General features: G+C 52.2%; 1 protein-coding gene across 1 annotated transcript in view; it reads right to left on the bottom strand.

Moving 5' to 3' along the window:
* Nucleotides 1-1,816, bottom strand: part of SV2C (synaptic vesicle glycoprotein 2C) — a 271,512-nt gene extending 269,696 nt beyond the window's left edge. Inside the window, exon 1 of the mRNA XM_023729500.1 lies at nucleotides 1,712-1,816. The gene's annotated coding sequence lies outside the window, so the exon portion shown is untranslated. The remainder of the gene's footprint in view (nucleotides 1-1,711) is intronic.
* Between the last annotated feature and the right edge of the window lie 4,184 nt (nucleotides 1,817-6,000).

Below are 6,000 nucleotides of genomic sequence, written 5' to 3' on the forward strand. Positions count from 1 at the left end.
CCACAGAAACCTGACACACTTCACAACACCGAAGCTTCCACACGAAAACTTGCCACGAGCACAAGACCTTTCCGGAACTTGCCATAAAAAATAAGTGAACACCTAAAAAATTAATGCATGCCAAGTTTTCCTCCAAGATTATGGGTAAGAATTGAACTGAAACAACTTTCTCGCGCTGTCAGCTAAGTATGAAGAGAGCACGACTGCGAGAGAGAAGACCACCAGGGCATCCCTATCTTGGCTGCTTAAAAGACGCCCCGTCTCTTCGGTCCCCCGGGGAGCGCCCGGTCGCTGCCGCACCTTCCCGGCACTGCGGCGCACTGCGGAGCTGTCTGCCCGCCCCGCATCCCACAGCCCCGGCCCTGCTGGTCTTTCCTAGCAATGCCGCGCCGTCGCCCGCCCCCGAAGGCCCCGCGGGGTCGCGGCTAGCCGCGTCGGCTGCGCAGCCAGGCATCCATCACTCGAGATCCTTTGACGCACACCCGCGCTCCCAAATCGAGAGTCGGTCGCCTCCCCCCCCCCTCCCCCCCCGCCTCTCGCGGGTCTGCATTTGCATCACTCGCACACGTAGCCGGTGACGCGAGTGCCCCCCCGCTTGAGCCGTCCAGGCTGCACCTCCAGCCCCCATGACTCAGCCCCCCCCTCCGCCCCCACGCGCCCGCCGCCTGAGGTCCCCGCACGACCGCAGAAATGCTCTGGGTTGTGCATCTGCGGCGGAGTGCCCGCCGCCCGGTGCCAAGTTCATCCTCATAATCCGCACTCGTCGTGGGCCAGCGGGGAGCGGTTCCCACAACACGCTGGAGAAAACCCTTTTCCCTGTTCTAGAACCCACGCGGAGGGGAAGAGACCGCCGACGAAAAGGCCAGATGGGTTGGGTGGTCGCCTGCGTAGCCCTCATCACCATCTGAAATCACCTCAGTTGTTTGTTTACTGATGATAGGTCTCTCTGCCGCTCAGCTTCACACCAACTGGTCTGTATCAAAGCGCCAGGCGCACAGTAGACGCTGAATAGGTTATTGCTGAATGAACGCGTATAAGTGTAGTGAAGTGTAGGCATTTACGAAGAACCACTACCCCGCGGGTTTCCCTGCTCTCCATCCCTCTCTTGCTTTAGCGCAGACACTAGGCAGGGGCTTAGGGAATTTATAAGAAATAGTTTTCAAATTCACGGTTTCTTGTCGGCTCCCGCAGCGCTTACTGCGGCTGCCTCAGCTCTCCCGCCATCCGCACGTCTGCAGAGGGATCCCCGCCGAAAAGTTGAGCACAAGGTTGGGGTGGGAGTATAGGACGGGACCCTGGGGTTCAGGGCTGCTGTTTTGAATCAGCTTCGTCCTGCCCGTCGGACTGCTCAAGCAAAGAATCGTGGAGGTCCCTGCAAAAGGCAGGTGCGGCCCCCGCATCCCCGTTCCTGCCCACCCTCCTCCCCCAGGAGTCCGGGATAAAGTGCATCCGTATCCCCTGATCTACCTGGCGAAACGGGGGTCACTCCCTCGGCTCTACCCCGACTTCTCGAGTCCGCCTCAGCAAAGGCTCCCGCCCGAGCAGCCCAAAACACCTGCAGCCGCTTCCCGGGGCGCAAGCAGAGCAAAGTTGCGCTTCTGCAAAGGCTGCAAAAAGTTCCCCAGGCTGCAGCGCACGGCCTCCGGGTCCGGAAGGGAAATCGAGCAGCCGCGGGAAGTCCCGCCACGGCTGGCTGAGACCCCTCACTCACCGCTCCAGCCGCCAGTGAACGCCGGCTTTGGGTGGTGTCAGCGATGCAGCCGCCGCCGCACGGGCTCGCTCCCCGGGGCCTCCTCCGTCTGCCACTCTCTCCTGCAGCTTGCTGAATGGTGACTCCTCGGAACGTGTCAGCGGCGAGAGGAGGGGCGGGAAAGTGGCTCCGGGCTTGCACGCTGCGGTCCTCCTCCCCTCCTCCGCCTGCCTCCTCCCCCCGGTGCTGCAGTGCGGGTCGGCGACGTAGCCTGAGTACTAGCGGTGCGCAAGGAGGGGGTCACCGCGCGGGGGAGGCGGGCGCCGAGCACGACTCGGCGCGGGGCGGGCGGCCCGGGGCTGGGAAAGCGAGGTGCTGATACGCTGCTGCGACCCGGGACGTGAAGGGGCGGGGGCGGAGTGGGCGAGAGCCGCTCCCAAGTGGCAGGTACTTTTGGAGAAGTCGGGGCTCCGAGTTTGTAGTAGCGGGAAGAGTGAGGGGAAGGGTCGTTAATTAGTCGTAGAGTGTGATTGAGCGTTATGCATCGTGGCTGCTGCTGCTCCCAGTCCCGCGAGGTGCACTGGAACCCTGAATGCAAGACAAGGCTGGACCCCTGGGAAAGAATCGGAGCTTCCAAGTTCTGGGACTGACTTTTTAACTTTAACTCACCTTCCAGGGAACCCACCAGGCAGGGCTAGGTTGACTCTTTTTCCTTCTACGCTGGCATACAATTCGAGAGAAGCTTGGGGCGCAACAAGAGCAAACAAAGGAAAACTTTGCTGGGTATCTGGGGTCAGACAGCCAGACTCACAGGCAGACATTGGCAGTGGCGTCTTTGGGGAAATTACCGAATATTAAAAAATAAGTAAAGATAAAGAAAGCCACGAGACTTTTGCTTGCGTTCTCAGGAATATTTCACCCCTCAGCGCGCTGAAGACGCCAGCTCTAGCCTTCCCTTTCCGAAGAGACAGAGCTTGGTGACCCAGGAGAAATCTGCCCCCGCGAGGCCACACCCTAGGCTAGCGCGCCCGCCTCGCCACTGCACGGAAGGGCGTCGCCCCCCTCCCCGCGCCCCCCACCTCACCCCACCCCCCGCCTCCTGCCGCCGGTCCCTGCCACCAGACGCTGCGGGAAGCAGGGCTTCCCCACGTCCCTGCCTCCACCAGCTCTGCGCACACGCGGAACGGAACGCATGCGGGGTGGGAAGCGGCCGGATCCGTAGGTGCCTTCCTGACGATTACCGCTCCTGTGGTGGGTGACCCCAAAGGGAGACAAAGCGCAGCTTCCGCGCGGGCTGCAGTGGGTGACACTCATACACACCGTCTATCTGCGAATGTGCTCTCTCCATGTGTGTCTGCTTGGATGAATGAACCGATAAGGTGTGGATATAAGTATAAACGTTACATGAACATAGTGATCGGGAAGGGGTGATATTAGGCAACTTCGATATGGAAATTCGAGCCCCAAGAAGCTGGAGGGGACAAGGCAGTTAGCTGAAAGTACTGTTGTAACATGAGCTTTCCGGCTCCGTTTGTGCCACTAGGCAAGGTACTGTCGAGAAAGGAAAATGGAGACTATTGGTGGCCCCTAACTTTTCCTCGTCTCCAGTTCAGGCACTCTGGAATTATACATTATGACTCTGGTGTCCTGTGAAATCTACGCTTCCTACCTTTGTCTTTGAGAGCAGTCTTGTTTTGGTTAAAGGCTTTGCAGTTTGCAACTCTATGTGGTGATGGGAGGTGGTCAGGCAGCATGAAAATTAATGAACGTGCTCATCTGCATTTTGTGAATCCTTCAACACAAAATTATTTAAAAAACTATATAAATTAAATACATTGTGTTGTTACCATGAAAAGGAAACTATACTCATGGGAGTGACTATGAATGCAGAACTGGAAATAAAAATTGCAAAATATAAAAATCATAAATCTTGTCTGCATCTCCTACATTTTATATGGAAAATTCTGAGCTGTCAGCTGCAAAATGTGCTGGTCATTCACTGAGTTCATTGGATACTCCTTTGTGAACCGCCTTGCAAATATCACAGAATAATTGATTCTCAAAGTGATAGACGTCCAAAAATCATAAAACAAACCTTAAAAATGATCAGTGTGACACACACAGATGGGGCCAAGATGGCGGACTAATCAGATGCATCCTGTGGTCCCTCTTACAACAAAGACACCAAAAAACAAGTGAATCAACTATATATGATAATCTAGGAGCCCTGAACATCAAAGACAAAGTTCAGGAATCAGACTGAGCGGCAGGGGGAAGGAGAGATGGTTCAGAAGCAGTGAGGAGTTGCCAGACCTGACATGGCAGGAACTGTCACCCTGCAGGCTGGACAGTCTGGCATGCGAGGTGAGGCAGGCAGTGGTGCTGGAGACCTGTTTTCCACATCCAGAGAGACCCAACAGTGGAGAGTCTACTCAAGCCTCCGGAACTAGTGAAAATCAGTGCTCAGTCAGCAAAAGATAAGTACATGGGTCTAATGCACAACAGGGATCAAAACACATCCTTTTTGGGAAAAACTTCTCTCCCATTTACCTGCCCCCTCCCCACTCTGCACCTGGTCACAGCCAGCTTCAGTGATTCCCACATCCCCTGGGCCAGAAGTAGAACCCATCGTGCACCCTGAGCCATTCTCTTCCCTTGGAGAGGGAACAAATTAACAAACAGGAAAAAATGATTTGCCAGCACCCCTAAGCCAAGTACTCAGGGCAGGCACAGCTCCTTTGCCTAGGCACAGACATAAGGGGTCCACAGACTTTGAATGCCTTTCACCCCTGCATAGACCTGTGTGGGCCCATTTCAACAGTGTAGGCCCTCATTACCACAGTACAACAAGGTGTATACCTGAAACCTAACTTCAACTGTATCAGCTATATGGTGGAGTGGCAAGTTCATGACATTTGACACCACTCTGCCCGTTAAGCAGGGTCCTCAACTACTCACATCAGGGGCCTGAGGACTGGTGGCTTCACCCATACCACCTAGCTACCCATGACAGGGGTCCAAGAATAAGTGGTGCCTCCTAGGACTTACAGCCAACAGCATTGGGTACCCATAGTCTGGCTGCAAAACCTACCCGCCTACTCACTCTAGAGAAGAGAGACATGTTTTCCTCCCAGACACTCAGGGGCAGCCATTAGCCCCCCGCCTTCATCAGCGTGTGACCCCCTACTGCAGCCAGATACCTGTGCCAACTCCAATCACCCCTGCCCATCTAGGACTGTAGGTGACAGCCTGTACCACACACTTGGTGACTGATTACCTGGACACCCAAGCTGAATCCATACAAGAAAAGTAAATGGACTCCTGGGCTTACATACCTTATAACAGATCTAGCCACCTGGTGACAGGACGTTAGAGTTTTAAAGGCACAAATAATCAAACTAGCTCACAAGAGCAGCCTATTTGGGCATATCAAAACAAAACAAGAAGCTAGGACACAGTAAGCAAACATAAAATAAATAAATATAACATTGATGGCTCCAAGACAACAGTCAATATCAAACCACATAAAGAGGCAGGCCATGATGGCTTCATCAAGCTCCCAAAAGAAAGAATCAAGAAATTTTCTGGAGGAAGAGAACTTTTTGGAATTATCAGAGGTAAAATACAAAACATTACTATAAAGAACTCTTGAAGAGGTCAGGAAGGAGATCATGCAAAACACAGAACAAGTCAAGAAACACAAAGACAAAGCAATAGAGGAACTTAAGAAGATTATAGAAGAACATAATGACAAATTTAACAGGCTCTCAAGAATCCGTAGAGAGACAGCAAACAGAAACCCAGAAGATTAACAATAAAATGTCAGAATTAGACAACTCAATAGAAAGTCACAGGGGCAGAACTGACACAATGGAAGTCAGAATTAGTGCAATTGAAGGTAAGGCACTTGATACCAACTTATTTGAGGAAAAGTCAGATAAAAGAATTTTAAAAAATGAAGAAACCCTAAGAATTATGTGGGACTCTATCAAGAGGAATAAGCTACGAGTGATTGGAGTACCAGAACGGGGGGAATAACAGAAAATACAGAGAGAATTGTTGATTTACTGGCAGAAAACTTCCCTGATATCATGAAGATGAGAAGATACCTATCCAAAAAGCTCATCAAACCCCACACAAGGTAGATCCCAAAAGAAAGTCACCAAGACATATCACAATCAAACTTGCCAAAACCAAAGATAGAGAATTTTTTTTTAATTTTTTTTTTTTAATATTTTATTGTACTTCAGGTGAAGGCTTACAGAACAAATAGTTTCTCATGAAACAGTAGTACACATGTTGTTTTATGA

The sequence above is a fragment of the Trichechus manatus genome, unplaced genomic scaffold (genome assembly GCF_000243295.1).
Source record: "Trichechus manatus latirostris isolate Lorelei unplaced genomic scaffold, TriManLat1.0 scaffold00029, whole genome shotgun sequence".
Taxonomy (NCBI): Eukaryota; Metazoa; Chordata; class Mammalia; order Sirenia; family Trichechidae; genus Trichechus; species Trichechus manatus.